Here is a 17,002-nt window from a genome sequence, read left to right on the forward strand (position 1 = left end):
CACCGTGCTCCCCAGGGCCTGCTGGGTGGGTGTTAGGGCTTGCCCCACCCACCCTGTGTGAGCTAGTGCCTTTCCCTAAGGCCCCTTCCTTTGTGGGCCCTGACTCTAGAACCTGAACGAAAACTCCCTGAACCTCAGCTTCCTTGTCAGTGCTTTGGACATAGGGATCTGTGCTGTGCCTACTTCCCAGGGCTGAGAGGATCCAATTAAAATAAGCAGTTGTGAGCATCCTTTATGGGCTCTGAGGTTTTATCTGATCTTGAGCATGTGTCCGTAGTTATGAGCAGAAAGGTCTTCTTACTTAGCCCATTGGTCCTTCTGTCCACAGGCTGCCTCGGCCGGTTTTGAGCCCCTTCCCCTCATTGTCCTCCCTCCTCTAGCTGACATGCTTCTCTCAGCCTTGCTCAGCCCTGCCCTCCCAGCCTCCTGAGCCAATAACAAGGCTCTCTGATGCATATAGCCACTCAGACATACTCCCCTTACTCCTGGATTGCCAGATGTAGCAAAATAAAACAAACAAACAAGTCTGCCGAGAGAAATTTGAATTTCAAATAAACAATAATTTTTTTTTTAGTGTAAGTATGTCCCATGCAATATTTGGGACATACTTATACTAAAAAAAAATATTCGTTGTTCATCTGAAATTCGAATTTAACTCGGTGTCCTCCTGTATCTTATCTGGCAACCCTACTTCAGGGCTTTCCTCAATTTGCCTTGGGTCAATCACCTAAATCACACTCTGCATTGGTTTCACTTTCTGAAAACAGGAAGCACAAGAAATAACTCTCAACAAAGTTATGAGACTAAAAGAAAAAAATGCTTGGGAAAGTCCCCCAAAAGTGTGACTTGTGTACAAGGTTGAGCAAATCTCATCCTCGAGCTTAAAACCGCCCACCAGGTCTGGAGGTGGGGTCTGTGTTCGCCACCCTCTCCAGGAAAGCTTCCCACCCAGGCTTCCCCACCTCTTGCAAAGCCCCCACTCAGTGAGCTTCTTGGCATGGGCCATGCCACGTTCCCCCACTCTACCCTCAACAGCCTGAACGTCCCATCGGTCCCTAATGACATCATTCCAGGGCACTGATTTTTCTTCTCCATCCTGAGGCCTGCCATCAGCCCAAGTGGCTAACCATTAGGAGGACTCTACATTTCAGTTTGCTCACGGAAGTCCAGGCTCCTGTCTGTCATTCCTGTGTGGATTGTAAATTAATAATGCCTCCTTTCACTTTCAAAAGTGGACAACAAATTATCTGTGACCCGTCACCACCCTGCCTTCTTAGTTCCTTGTCTGCCTCATCTCCAGGGGCCATCACTTCCACTGCACTGCAGTCCTCACGCTTCCCCTGGCCATATTCTGGCCATGTCACTCGGAACCATCTTACTTCTGACATGGAAAACGCAAGCATCTCTCTTTGACCATAACTCCTCTCCTTCCACTTACTCCCATTTTTTCTCCTTTCCCCCACCCACCTTACATGCCTTGGTGCATCTTGTCAATCACTCTTGTCATCATCTCACTGGTCCCGTGGGCCTGGTATCTCACTCGCCCAGAAATTTTCCAGTGTGGATTCATCCATCATCAGCCTTCTCTGGACTGGCCTGGACTGGCAAGAGATGCTGGCGAACCTCACACAATCACATAGTCTGAGGCCACTAAATTCTTGGTGGAGGAAATGGCATCATTGAGTATGTGCTTCTGACAGGACGCCTTGGCTACAATGTAGGGCATAGACTGGGGTGAGGGTGGGGTGCCAGCAAGCATGAGACCAGAGAGGAGCTATTCATTCACCAAGACTTTACTAAGCACCTGCTCTGTGCAGGCACTGTTGTAGGCACTGGGGATAAACAGTCAACAAAACAAACAAAAATCTTTACTCTCAGCAAGCTAACAGTTTAGTGGAGGGATTTAGACAGTAGACAAGTGTATTAGTCTGTATTACACTAATAACAGAACTGTGGGAGATATCTATATCTATATCATCTATATGTGTATCATCTATATCTACATATAGAGAGAAGTTTATTGTAAGGAATTGGCTCCCATGGTTATGGAGACCGAAAAGTCCCAAATCTGTATGGCAAGCTGGAGACCCAGGAGAGTTGATGATCCAATTCCAGTCTAAATCCAAAGATCTAAGAACCAGGAGAACCTATGATGTAAGTTCTGGTCCCAGTCTGAGTCCAAAGGCAGGAGAAGACAAACGTCCCAGCTAGAAAATGGTCAGACGGAGAGAGAGAATTCTTTCTAACTCAGCAGCTTTTTATTCTATTCAGGACTTCAATGGATTGGATGAAGGAGGAGGGCAATCTGCTTAATTCAGCCTATGGTCATCTCATCCAGAAGCACCCTCACAGACACACCCAGAATAATGTATGACCAGGTATCCGGGTGCCCAGTCAAACAGACACCCAAAATTAACCATCACCACATGTAAGCAATTAAAATAAATAGTACATTAGAAAGCGTAAGTGCTAAGGCGAAAAAAAAATAAAGGAGGAAAGGAGAATAAGAAAAGTTAGCTGTCGAAGTTTTCCATGGGGCAATCAGGGTCAGCCCCTCTGAGGAGGTGACAAGCGAGGACCTGAATGAAATGAGGGGGTAAAACTTTGGGATATCAGAAGGAAATGCATTCCAGGGAGAGGAAACAGGAGGTTCAAAGGCTTCAAGGTGGGACAAGGCTGGCCATGTTCAAGGGACACAGAGTAGGACCCAGGAGAGCAAGAAGGAGGGTAGACAGTGATAAGGTTTCGAGAGGAAACGGGGTCCCATGCAGAGCCTTGTGGGTCATTGTAAGGATCGTGGCTTTTATTGGGTGTGACAGGCAGAGGCCCTGGAGGGTTCTGAGTGGAGTGACAAGATCCGACTTTCACTAGAAGCAAGTGACCACAGAAGCATAGACACTGGTTGGAAACCACCACAGTGATCCAGGCAAGAGATGATGGTGGCTCTTCCAGGGCCTCTGAGCTTAGCAGGGATATTGGACTCTCGACCCAAACACCCACACGCAGTGTGCCAGTGTGCCCGGTGCCGAGGTCCTGACACAGGCACACGGTAGGAGTCCTCTAGATGACTCCAGATCACAATGTGCTAGTGAGTTCTGCCAAAGCCCATGGGTGTGGGCAGCCCGGAATCTGAGGCGGGTCAGCTGTGGTCCATGTCCGCTGGCAGAGTGTGCCTTGTTCATGGCTGGCTTGCTGTGGCACGGCCTAGGAAGATCCCCAGGCACAAGCTTCCCACAGGGGTCAGCTCCAAGTCGGCTGACCTAAAACAGCTAGAGCCCACAGAGATGCCTCTGCAGACCAGGGGCCAAGCAGCCACCCTCCTCAGGTCCCTGCGTCTGCCTTTCTCATCCATGACTCCCCTTAGCCAGAGCTGACAGGGCTGGACACTTGATCTTGCCCAGGCGGCACAGTTTTCTCTCTTGGAGTGAGAGAGACCCAGCCAACTCCCAGCCCCCGCCATCATCCCAGAGCAAACCCTGCCCTTGGCTTGGTGGAAAGCCAGGCTTAGTGGAAACTCTTGCTCCCAGTGGGCAGGCTCCAAGCGGGTCAGCCACTCCTGACCCCTTCGCTGTGTCCGAGGGGCTCCCCTTTCTCTGGAGCCTTCATATCAGTCCTCCTCAGAACCTGTGAAGGGGAAATGGATTTGTTCTTGAATAAGAGGTCAGACTCAAGGGAGGACTCACTGACCCCTGGGTCATTATCATGATCATCATTAAAGCTGTAATTAATTTCACAGTGTGGACTTGTTTTTCAGAGTTGGTCACTGCCCCTGGGAATTTGTAATCTGAGACAGATAGACTTGTTTAAGATACGAGTAACAGAAAAGACATTTGCAAACCTCAGGCAGAATTCAGAACTCCACAGATAGAGAGAACCTGAACTTATGCTGAGTATATCTTAGATATGCCACCAAAAGTATAAGCAACAAAAGAAAAAAATAGATAAATTGGACTTCATCAAAATTAAATTTTTTTGTGCTTTAAAGGGCACAAAGTAAAATTTTAAAAATAAGTAAATAAAATAAAGTGAAAGGATAACCAACAGAATGGGAGAAAACATTTGCAAGTCATATATCTAATAAGGAATTTGTATTCAGGATATATAAAGAACTATTACAACGCATTAATAAAAAGACAACCCTTTTTTTTTTTTCCAAAATGGGCAAAGGATCTGAATACATATTTCTCCAAAGAAGATATACAAATGGCCATGAAGCACATGAGAAGATGCTCAATATCATTAGTCGTTAGGGAAGTGCAAATTAAAACCACAATGAAATACCACTTCACAGACACTAAGATGGCTATTTCTTTTTTTAAAAAAATGAAAATAGCAAGTGTTGGTGAGGATATGGAGAAGTTGGTGGTGGGAATGTAAAATGGTGCAGCTGCTGTAGAAAACACTTCCTCAAAGAGTCAAACGTAGAATTACCACATGGACCGAGAAATTCCACTCCTAGGTATATACCCCAAAGTGTTGAAAACAGGTACTCAAACAAATACTTGTACACACATGTTAATAGTAGCACTACTCGCAAGAGGCAAAAGGTGGAAACAACCAAAATGTCCATCAACTGAAGAATGAATTTTAAAAAAGTGAATATTATTCAGCCATAAAATGGAATGAAGTACTGACACATGCTACAGCATAAACCTTGAAAACACTCTGCTAAGTGAAAAAAGCCATACACAAAAGAATTCATTTTGTATGATCCCATTTTATATGAAATGTCCAGAACATGGAGTTCTACATGTAGGGAGAAAGCAGTTTAGGGGTTGCCAGGGACTGGGGAGAGAGTGGGGAGAACCGGGAATGATTGCTGATGGGTATGGGGTTTCTTCTTGCGGTGATGAAAATGCTCTGGAATCAGATAGTGGTGATGGTTGCACAACTCTGTGGATACACTAAAAAACACTAAATTGTGCACTTTAAAAGGATGAATTTGTGTATGTGAATTACACCTCAATTAAAAAAAGAGACCCAGTGTAAATTTTCAAGTCATGTAGGGACCCATTCTTCAGCGCCCCCTAGGGGTGAACAGACTCTGGTGTGTTGCCTCCATCTTGGGCTGTGTTGAAAGAAGGACAGCTGGGGGCGTGGAACAGGAGCCCTTTCAAAGCAGCTCGAGCAAAGGGGAAGATTTGCCCGGTAAATGCAGGAATAGCTCGTGATGCCTGAGGCCAGGCAGTGCAGGACTCACAAGGTGTGAAAACAAGAAGGGAAAGTTGTCTGGAACTAAAGCAGCCACTCTCCCAGCCTCCCTCCTGTCTCTGCTCCAGGCTCCTCAGCCCCCCGGGGGATGCTCTTGTCTCTATTTATGTACGAATCCTCGTGACTGCTCCTGAAGGCTCTACCCCTGAAGAGCTCAGCGCTGGCTAATATCTGACCCCGACACGACATGCTCCAATTCTAGGAGACACAATCTGATAGTACTGAATTCAGTTTCTGGATTGATTCCCCCAGGTCAAAGATGTTCACCCACAGTCCAATCAGCTGTACCTCAGAAGAGGCTGGGGGAAATGGGCCGTTTCTCTTGTATCTTAAGGATGGTCTGCAGCACTACGCAGTAGGACAGACAGGGCTGAAGATCACTTTTGTTCTGTTTCTCTCTGTGTGTCGGCTTTGCTTCCTCACTGCAAGCTGGTGTTTTCCATGTGGCTGCAAGCAGCTCCAGATCTACACACCTTGGAGAAGGAAGGATTCGTCTGCTTCCAACCTGAAGAATCTCAGAGAAGGGACTTCCCTGGTGGCACAGTAGTTAAGAATTGACCTGCCAATGCAGGGGACACGGGTTCGAGCCCTGGTCCGGGAAGATCCCACATGCTGCGGGGCACCTAAGCCCGTGCGCCACAACCACTGAGCCTGAGCTTTACAGCCCATGAGCCACAACTACTGAGCCCGCGTGCCACAACTACTGAAGCTCGCGCGCCTAGAGCCCGTGCTCCGCAACAAAGAGAAGCCACCACGGTGAGAAGTCCGTGCACCGCAACAAAGGGTAGCCCCCACTCGCCGCAACTAGAGAAAGCCCGCACGCAGCAGCGAAGACCCAGAGCAGCCAAAAATAAATAAAATAAAATAAAGAATCTCAGAGAAGAATTCTGTTTGGTCGAGTTTAGGTCATGGGAAGGTCCTGAGGTCAGTGGAAACCCAGAGGGTGGGTAATAATCCAGCAAGGTGCTCCCTCTATAGACATGTGAATGGGGTGGGCATGGCTCCCAAGAAGAGGAAGGGATCCAGAACTACAAGGTCCTCTATAGGGTCCATAAAAGTTGGAGATTAGGAGAGGATAAGACCACTAGCCTATCTGATCAATATGTGAGAGCATTTTGGAGGAAGGTAGGAGTTGAGGAGTATTTCCATGATAGAAGAGTTATCATCTGGTGCCTTCAAAGCTGCAAAGTCACTAGAACAAGGCATTGGGAACCATCTCAACAGATTCTGACAATCCGAGGAGCATCCAGGGAAGCCTTCACCAATAAAGCACCCTAATACACATGCCTGGTAAGAACCTAGCACATGCTCACTACTTTCGCGTGCCAAGAGCACCTCCACAAATGAGTTCCTTTCCCTGCTTTTCAGATAAAGGGAAACCGTGGCTCTGAAAGGCAAAGTCACCCATCCCGGTGGAGCAGGATTCCTTGCAGGGCTTCTGACTCCAGCTCAGACTCCTCCCATTATCGTGTACTGCCTCACCCTTTGCAGACCTCTGAGATGGTGCGGGGGGTCAGGGCCGGGGCTGGGTGTGGAGCCTGGATGTGTGTGGCCAGATGGAAGAAGCCCAGACCTCAGGAACTACAGTCACAAGGCATGTGGCCGTCGCTAGGCACGTCGAAGCTCCTGTGGGAGCTGCAGGGGCGGAAGGCAGGCGGAGTATGTGTGTGTCTGGGAAGCCACATCCTCCAAATAAACACATCCGTGAGGGAACTGGGGCACCTCCCTGTGACTGAGGCCATTTGTTTCTGAGCAGTAAACTGAGGCTGACCGGGAGACTGGCCGATGCTTCCAGGAAAGAAACTCATCTGATACTCCACCAGCCCCAAGATGCCTGCCTCCAGGGCCTCCCCCAGCCCCCGACTCCAGATGTTGGAGCCCTTCTGTGGTCACCGTCTCTGAGGTGAGAGACCTGGAAGTGGTCACTTTGTTCCAGGGAAGTCTTGAGGGAAATGCAATCACTGCCTACACGTCCCTGTAGGGCTCAGATTTAAGGCAGAAGCAGCAGATGTGTCCTGGAAACACCAGAGACGACAGAGAAAGGAAGATTCCCACCCGACGGGACAAGAGACTTCTAGTGGTTGGAGATGTCTGGAGGACGAATATGGGTCACTCTGTGAGTGAGTGGGCTGCCTGTGGTTAGAGGTGTACCAGCTGAGCTTGAATGTCACCATGGAGGAGAGACGAGGAGGGAATTGCAGCCACGCCGGTGGATTAGGCTATGTGACTTTCAAAGTCCTCTCCCAGCCCTGAACTCAAGTAGTACTTCTCCTCCTCCAAGCTTTATTTCCATTCCATTCCTTTTGTTCTAGGGAATACTTCTGTGATGAACATTGCCGTTTGCTTCCCAGCATCCTTCCCACTCTCCCAGCATTCCAGAACAGCTGCCACGCGGTTCTGGTGGGACTGACCCCACCCCCAGCCCTGGGAAGAGGCCTTGGTTTGCCTCAGCCAATCAGCATGACCCCATCTCTTGCCAGAGTGATGGGTTGCTGGGCAGGCAGGAACTGAAGATGAAGGCAACCGGGGCAGAGTATTCCCCCAGACACAGGTTTTGGTTCAGGCGTGGGCACGGGACCTCAGCAGGACAAACCGGAGGGCAGCCCAGGACTACCATGTGATGGCTGTGGGAAGGATCCCTCCCTGTCCCCGTGGGCATGACTGAAGAAGCACACACCCAATGTAACAGGTGCACTCCATGCCCTCCCCATATCTCCTGTCCCATTTCCCATTGCCAGCTCTTGATTTCTGTTTTTTTCAGCCTGAAGCTTTTTCTGGCTGCTGGAGCCCACTCTGCCTGCTCCCAGGACAGGCCAGAGTAGCTGGTCCACTTGGTGGGATAACTCTGATACATGGTTTCCCAAAATTCCTCAGTAGGATTGCACTCTAGTTTTCCAAAGATAATTTTCTTGATAACCTTTTATGGACTATTTCCCTTCTCTATCTCAGTTTCACATTTTCCTACTCGTGTTTCCTGGGATATCTTCCCAAATAAACTACTTATTCTCACATTCTCGTCTCAGGATCTGGGGCCGGGGGTGGGTGTGGGAGAAGGGACCTAGCTTAAGGCACCTGGATTGTTTGCTGACAGCCAACCTGAGGCTACATGGGAGCCAGTGTTAGGATGAGACCAAGACATGGAAGAAGGCAGGGCAGGACAATGAAAAGTGGGTCCCTGGGAGCACTGACGAGCTGTTGGATCCACCGTGCTTGAAGTCTGCCTTCCCTCTAGACATTTCATTTTTGTGAACAACACATTCCCTTTCTAGTTTAAGCCGCCTGGACTTGGTTTTCTATTACTTGCAACTGAAAGCATGGTGAGTGATGTGATTCACAACGTGGATAACCTCAAGCATGGCCTTGCAGATTGGGGTGATGGACAATGAATGTTTGATAATGAGGCAGGGAGAGACAACCTGCCCGGGAGACGGAGGAGATGGACGCAGTTAAACTCGCATCTCTGCCACTTAGCATTTAAGTGGATGAGGCACTTACTTTTCCTCTCTAAGGCTCAGTTTTCTTATCCATAAAATAGGAGCCTTTCAGGGTTATTGTGAGTTCTGAAAAACTAACACTTGAAAAGTAGCTAGCCTGTAGCAAATGGTCAATAAATCATAGGTATCGTTGATAATAGAAGAAGGAAAAGAGGAAGGAGAAAGAGAGAAGAGAGAAGAAAGAGAATTTATTCTGTGCCCTTGAAGACGCTAGTGAACAGAAGTTCAGAGTGGGGGAGGGGAACAGGGCGTTGTCCAGACTGATTGGAGAGGGTCTATCTTGGGATGCAGGGAGGTAATAATAGTAGCTGACAGCTCTTTCTCAGCACCAGGCACTGTTCTGAGCCCTTTTCACTTGTAAATTCCTTTAGTCTTCTCAAAAACTCTATGAGGCACATACTAGTATTACTATCACTCACCACTTTGCAGAGAAAGAAACTGAGGCACAGAGAGGTTGAGTAACTTTCCCAAGGTCACACAGTAAGTATGTGGCAGAGTCAGATGGGAACCCAGGCTGTCTGAATGCAGAGCCCACAGTCTTCACCTTACTGACTCTTTTCAGCCCCAAGATAAGGGAAATGCCACAAATGTTGAATGGTTTTCATTACAGGATGAGACGTCTGGGCTCTACCCGTAGGCAGTAAAGCTTTACTGACACTGGCCTGGGGACAGTGAGAACATTGCATAAACCCCTGGTAATTGGTTAAATAGCTATGGAGTCATCCCAGGAACCAGATTTTCATCCCATTCTTCTCATGGTAACAAAACCTCCAGTGCATTTTCCAAAAGGGAAACCAGAGAGCTGAGAAGCTGTTCTTAACCCCTCTGAAAGATAAGAGATGATGTAGGAGAAAGAATGAAAGATAAAATAAAGTAAGAAAAACTTCCGAGTGCTTGTGAGACCCTGAACTGTGCTCTCGTAAGAGGTTGGGAAACATCCTTTTCCAAAGAAGGCAGACTTTCACCTATCTTAGGATGGTTTTGGGGCTGAAGGAATACCATGGGACCCTTCAAAAATGAACTCCAGCAAAGCAGATAACTGTTCTTTCAAGTTTCATGTCACATAGCCCTTCACCCGAAGACCTAAAAAAGTATTGCAAAGATATTTAAAAGCTACGAAATAAATACATCACAGTTTTCAGAAATAAGAAGAAGATATAGAAGTGAACCAGAAACTTGGAGGAACCTTTAGGAAACCCAAAACAGATGATGGGCTCTGATGGGAAGAGGGAAAGCGTGGCACAGGGTATACATGGCTATGATAGTCGTGGTACGTCCAGGGCAAGGCATCTCGACTCAGCTGGAGTTCGGGAAGGGGACCGTGGCTGGAGCTATGACATGGGGAGGCCTTAGGATCCTGGCTGTGAGCGAGGGCTCTGAGGGGATGGAATCACATTGGAAGAAGTCACTCTGGGTAGAGTGAAAAGAGATCAGGGCGAAGTATATCAGAGGCTGGGCAGAGGGACGTGACTGTTCAATGACCAAGTATGTAATTTCTTCACTGTAACCCTGACTTCCCTTCTGTGTTGGCTTCATCACCTCTGTCACGTCCCCCTGAAGGTTTGCTGCAAGACATTATTTGTTAGGGAGGTGAGGGTGGACGTACCAAAGAGGGACTAGAAAATGTTTGGGCTCCAGTCTGTTCATGGGGTCTCGCTCTCTTTGCCCTTTCCTCCTGCCCCGCCATTTCTGTCATCTTCCCAGGCTGAGCCATATCCACACATGACCTTGCTCTGAGGCCTCCAGCTCAGAATGTTGAGCCAATTCTCCTCCCTTCCGGACAGGTTCGGGCCTTCAAAGCCCTGAGGTCGGGATCGTTAAGGGCAGGGGGTTGGGACTGAGGCCCTGACTGGACGGGCACTGGGAGAGAGTTTGGGAGCAGAGGGTCTTCTCACAGGACTGGAGTCACAGCGGCCCTGACTTTACATCCCCAGGGAGATCAAATCTCTGCCTCTGAGAAAAGAAGGGGGGATACCTCTGGCCGAAACTGGTGGGTTGAACATTGACATTAGCGTTCACTCCATCCCACTAAAATGACAATAAAAGGGTCAAGATATAAACCCACAAAAATAATAGGACAAGAAGAGGGGATTATGCAACATAATTTTCCAGGGTGGAAAGCTGACGGGAGAGTGTAAATGACTTAGCAGACCAGAGGTAGTGGAATCACAAACGGGCAGGTAGGAAGCCAAGAAGCAAGTCGATCTACATTGCAGAACCCCTCAAAGGCTTGGAAACAGAAGACATCCCTTTCCTCTGGAAGTGGGTGTGAAGGTGAAGCCAAAAAGAGGAATGATCGGTTAAAAGTCTGTTTAATTATCCAACTGATTTGAAAACTTACACCAACACAAAAACCCTCGCACAAATGTGTATAGCAGCTTTATTCATAATTGCCCCAAACTGGAAGCAACTAAGATGCCCTTCTATAGGTGAATGGATAAACAAACACACAAAATTGTATATCCATACAATTGAATATTATTCAATGATAAAAAGAAATGAGCTATGAAGCTGTGAAAAGACATGGATGAATTTTTTTTTTTTTTGGCCACACTGTGCAGCTTGTGGGATCTCAGTTCCCAGGCCAGGGATTGAACCCGGGCCCTCGGCAGTGAAAGCGTGAAGTCCTAACCACTGTACTTCCAGGGAATTTCCACACGGATGAATCTTAAATGCGTATTGCTAGGGGGAAGAAGCCAGTTTGAAAAGGCTACATACTGTATGATTCCAAATATATGACATTCTAAAAAAGGCAAAGCTATAGAGAAAGTAATTGCCAGTGATTGCCAGGAAGCCGGGGAGGGTCGAATTGGTAAACCACTGGGGATTTTTTTAAGGACTTTGAAACTGTTTTGTATGTTACTGTAATGGTGCATTTGTCAAAACCCATAGAAATTTATAGCACAGTGAAACTTAACATATGCAAAATTTAAAAAAAATCACTTAGGAGGTCATCAGACCCCAGGATGGAATGTATAACGTGACAAAACAATCTAACTCTATTGCAAATGTACAAATGAGCCTGATTGAAAGGGGCCAGGGTGGGAGGGTGGTGGGGAGAAGTTGCTGACCTAAGTAACTTTGGAAATGAAACAAGACTAAAGGCAAAAGAAACTGTACATAATCACTATATTCTAGTTGCACTCTAATTCTTTCCCATGAGTTTACAGGTTAACAGTTCTGATACTGCTATACATGTGCAGTGGAAGTGAATAATTAGGTCAATGCATGGAGACTGGTTTCTCACCGTTTGAGTGGGAGGTTACAAACAAGTAAGAAGAAGAGGATAATCCACTTCTTAATGGATTAGAGTGGGAGGTAACAGTATGAATTTATATTTAACTTAGTATAGATACCATACAGATGGTTACATATAGAACTGTTTATAGATATGTATATATATATGGTTTAGTGTACACACATACAATTTTTGTTCTGTCAGCTGAGCAAGCCTAGAACCTACAACATCCCAATATCAATGAACATACCCAGCACCCAGATCTTGGTTTCTAATACCTCTCTCCACTAAAAGGAACCAGGACTCCTTGGAAAAATGGCTGGTTCTAGAACTGGGGCAGGAAATATACAAACAAGCCAGGGATGGAAAAGTAAGAAAGTGCTCGCACATACATGATGCACACGCAATAGTGAGGGCATGTCCAAGGACAAGGGCACCAACTGGAAAAGCTCCTAACAGCCAGAGTTGGAACAATTTGAGCAACTAAAAAAAGTATTGATTTATAACTCAAAGTATAAAATAAATGCCCATACTGATATAAATAATGATTAAATAAATAAGCAGAGGAGACTAGTCAAATCTCCTGTACAGAAGAATTCCAAGTAATTTATGTAGATACTCTGCCCTCAAGGAGGTAGAACATAACACCCCAGTCCTTAAATATGGGTTGTGCATACTGACTTCCTTCCGAAGATTACAGTATTGGGAGCTGGTGAAAAGAGTCACTTTAGAAGGGAGAAACCTGACAATCAGTACTTCAGTCAGGTGATCAAAGTTAATATCATCGGTGATAAGCCATGTTGGTATCATGTCCTCTTGATATGAAATGATGAGAATGGTGCTGTGCCTCTGTGGTCTTTCTCTCAAGAACACATAGCCCAAGTCTAATCACTAGAGAAACATCAGAAAAATTCCAGTTGAAGGACATTCTACAAAGTATCTGAACAGTATTTCTCAAAATTGTAAAGATAATTTTAAAAAACATGAAAATTTTGAGAAATTGTCATACCTAAGAGGAGCCTAAGGAGACATGAATACTAAATAGAAACTTTATTTTTTAAATCCATAGAAACAATAAATGCTAGATAATGCTAGCTAGAACCTAGAACACCTTGAAGAATCTACTCAACTAAAATATATAGAGGGGGAAAGAAAGGAGGAGGGATAAACTGGGAGATTGGGATTGACATATACACGCTACTATATATAAAATGGATAACTAATAAGAACCTACTGTATAGCACAGGGAACATTACTCAGTAGTCTGTAATGACCTATATGGGAATAGAATCTAAAAAAGAGTGGATATATGTATATGTATAACCGATTCACTTTGCTGTATAGCAGAAACTAACACAACATTGTAAATCAACTATACTCCAATAAAAATTAATTTAAAAATAAAATATATAGAAATACTTTCTGATAGAAGTTTTTGTTCAAGTTCATTCATTATAGGTACAGACTGAGGGTAAAAGAGCTGGATCTTTGGATGAACAAGTGATAGAAAAGTATACATTTTAGTAAAATCTCATTTTAGGGTGACAAAATAATTCCATCAAATTCTCATTAAAAGAAGATTATTAGAAATTAGTGTAAATTACATCTTGTCTAGTATCACCACTTCTGATTTTAAAATTTAAATCTACAAATAAGATGAAAAGACATTAGATGTTATTCTTGTAGACTGTTAAACCACTGGGGGAAAATGAAAATTTTCCTTTGGAATAAACTCAATGTATTATGCCCAAAAAAGTCTAAGAAGCAGTTTAACCCCAGATCCATTCCCTCCCTCACTACACAGGTGGGGGGCTGTCTGTTCTGCACCTCAGTAGAAGCCTGAAGCTTCACTATCTGGAGAAGATAAAATAAGGATATCCAGACAGGAAGACAGCAGACACAGATGGGTGTAGAGTGTTAAAAATAAGGATGAAATGGAAGTTTACTTACTGGATGGTGAGACTGCCAGTCTTCTTCCCCCACTCAAATCCAAAACTACTAGTAGCCATGTTTACAAGGTCCAGCAAGGACTGGGTAGGCAAGCTCTCCAACAGAATGTTGGCTTGATTTCCCTAGAGAGAAGCCCACAGTCACCAAGCACACACCCCTACCTCCAAAACACAAACAAACACAGAGTGTACAGTCAGATTTCGGTGTCTTCCTCAGACAAGAAGACAGACAAGAATCACCTGTTGTTTTGGGGAGAGCCTCTACTAAGAAATAAAAGCAACTCGGGAGAAACAGAGGCTTGCAGGGAGAGGAACACTTCAGGAAAAACTATCATGAATATTTTCAGAGAGATGAGAAGAATTATTCCATACATGAAACAAAAAGAAGGAACTATTAAAAAGAACATCCAGAGAACAAAAATGAGCTATTAGACGTTAAACATATAATAATAATAAAAGCTCAGTACCTTAAGAGAAGGAAAAAGCACATCAAAGACTGGGAGAAGATATTTGCAAAACACACATCTGATAGAGGCTTGTATCTAAAATATACAAAGAACTCGTAAAACTGAACAATAAGAAAACCAACCAATAAGCCAAAAAATAGACAAAAGATCTGAACAGATACCTCCTCAAAGAAGATATGCGATGGCAAATAAACATATGAAAAGATGCTCAACATTATATGTCATTAGGAATTAACAAATTAAAATAATGAGATACCAGGAATATCCAAAAGCCAAAACACTGACAACACCAAATGCTGGTGAGGATGTGGAGTAACAGGAACTCTCGTTTATTGCTGGTGGGAATGCAAAATGGTACTGCCACTTTGGAAGACAGTCTGGAATTTCTTACAAAGCTAAGTGTAGGTTTGCCATATAATCCAGAGATGGTATTCCTTGGTATTCACTTAAATGAGTATATCCTTGGTATTCACTTAAATGAGTATATCCTTGGTATTCACTTAAATGAGTTGAAAACTTATGTCCACACAAAAACCTACACACAAATGTTTATAGCAACCTTATTCATAGTTGCCAAAAACTAGAATCAATCAAGATGTCCTTCAGTAGATGAATTCAAAAAGTACCAACAGAGCCCAGTCTCTCGGCTCCTTGGCGGTAACTGTCTCTTTGGCCTTTTTACTTCTTCATTTCCAGGACTCAAATTTACTGCCATGTCCTCTGAAGAAGAGAAACTCTTCGTGGGAGCCCACAACTTCAACACTGATAAGCAGGCTCTGGAAGACCACCGCAGCAGCTTCAGACCTATTTCTGAGGTGGTTGTTGTCAAGGACTGGGAAACTCAGCGATCCCAGGGTTTTGGCTACATCACTATCACCAATCCAGAGCATGCCTCAGACGCCACGAGAGCCGTGAATAGAGAGTCTCTGGATGGTCGTCAGATCCGTGTAGACCACGTGGGCAAGTCAGCCCTGGGGAACAAGAGGGGGTTCCTTTGGGGCCTATGGGTGTGGTCACAGTTACTCTAGACGTGGTGGGGACCAGGGCTATGGAAATGGCAGGTATGACAATCAACCTGAAGGATATGGATATGGAAGGTCCAGAGACTATGGCGGCAGAAGCCAGGGTGGTCATGACCGCTACTCAGGAAGAAATTACAGGGACAATTATGACAACTGAGATGAGGATGCACCCCTAATATAGATACACAAGGAATGAAACTTCTTCTGATTCAGGACCATCCTTCCAAATGGCTGTATTTATAAAGATTTTTGGAGCTGCACTGAGACATCTGTTTTAGTACATCAACCTCTGTTTTTGAATTGAGCTCCCAAGGTAGTTTGTTAAAGACCTATCAGAAAGCTCCATGTGTTTTTTAAAATTTTTCTCCCATTTAAAGACAAATTCTGAGCCATTTGTAGAGTATGGGTATTTTTTCCTTTTTTTTTTTTTTTTTTTTTTTTTTTACCAGTTTTTTAGTTCAGGCTCTCAGGATTATTGGTTCTGGCAAATGTTTGGCCAGACTGATCGTTTTTAAAAATGTATATCTAGGAACATTTAAAAAACCTGTACACAATGTTTAATCATGGTTAGGAAGCAATTTCCAACTGTTAACTATAAGAAATCAAGAACATGATTACTTAGAGGTGTTTTATACTCCCGATCTCTGTCTGATTATATAGAAATTTCTTCAAAATATTTGTGTATGTTTTTTTGTTTTCGTTTTTTTTTTTTGGCCGAGCTGCGTGGCTTGCGGGATCTCAGTTTCCCAGCTAGGGATTGATCCCAGGCCACAACGGTGAAAGCCCAGAATCCTAACCACTAGGCCACCAGGGAACTCCCCCATATATTTTTTTTTAATACTGGAAGAAAAAAATATTCTGTTGTGTTTCATGGAGCATTTAGGACATCCTTCACCGAGCTGATTAAAAAGATGAAACCTGAAAACAAAACAAACAAAATAAAACAAAACAAAAAGTACCAATACAAGCAAGTTATTTTGAAATATGCAAGTAAATACAGAAAGAATTGTTTAAAAGAGGTGAAAGTGGTTGCCTCTGGGGAAAAATAAATAGTGAGGACAGGGTAAGAAACTAGTTTTTGTTGTAACGAAAGAAGAATTTGCCTCTTAAACGGTGTTAGTGGATCACTGTGATAAAAGTAAAAACAAAAATAGAGAAAAAGAAAAAAAGAACTGGAGAGGAAGGAAGACTCACACATAGACTGAGCACCCACTTCGAGCCAGTGCTGTTCCAGACACATCTTCACGCTTTGTCTCTTGTAATCCCCACCAGCCTAGAGCACGTATCACTCTCCTGTGAGCCAGGTGATAAAACAGAGGCCCGGAGATGCCGAGAGCATGCCTGGGGACACGTATCTAACAAGAGCTGCCCAATCCGTTCATCTCCCTGCTCCCACCACTTTGGGCAGCTCCCACCAGCACATTATTTTTCTTCTGAGTTAGTTCCTCTAAGGAGAAAAGGTCTTCCCCAAAGCCTTCCTCCAGCCCCTGCTGACTTGGGGACAGAACTCTGTCAGTGATTTAATACAATCCAGATGGAAGGCTCCAATTGGCTCTTAAAGCATGCCTTTTGGGAGATTTGCAGATAAGCCTTGGGATGTGAGCGGAGAACAATAAAACAG

General features: G+C 44.8%; 1 pseudogene; it reads left to right on the forward strand.

Moving 5' to 3' along the window:
- The first annotated feature begins 15,063 nt into the window (after nucleotides 1-15,063).
- LOC137767658 (RNA-binding protein 3 pseudogene) lies at nucleotides 15,064-15,540 on the forward strand (annotated as a pseudogene).
- The last annotated feature ends 1,462 nt before the right edge of the window (nucleotides 15,541-17,002 follow it).

This window comes from Eschrichtius robustus, chromosome 7 (assembly GCF_028021215.1).
Source record: "Eschrichtius robustus isolate mEscRob2 chromosome 7, mEscRob2.pri, whole genome shotgun sequence".
NCBI classification, from domain to species: Eukaryota; Metazoa; Chordata; class Mammalia; order Artiodactyla; family Eschrichtiidae; genus Eschrichtius; species Eschrichtius robustus.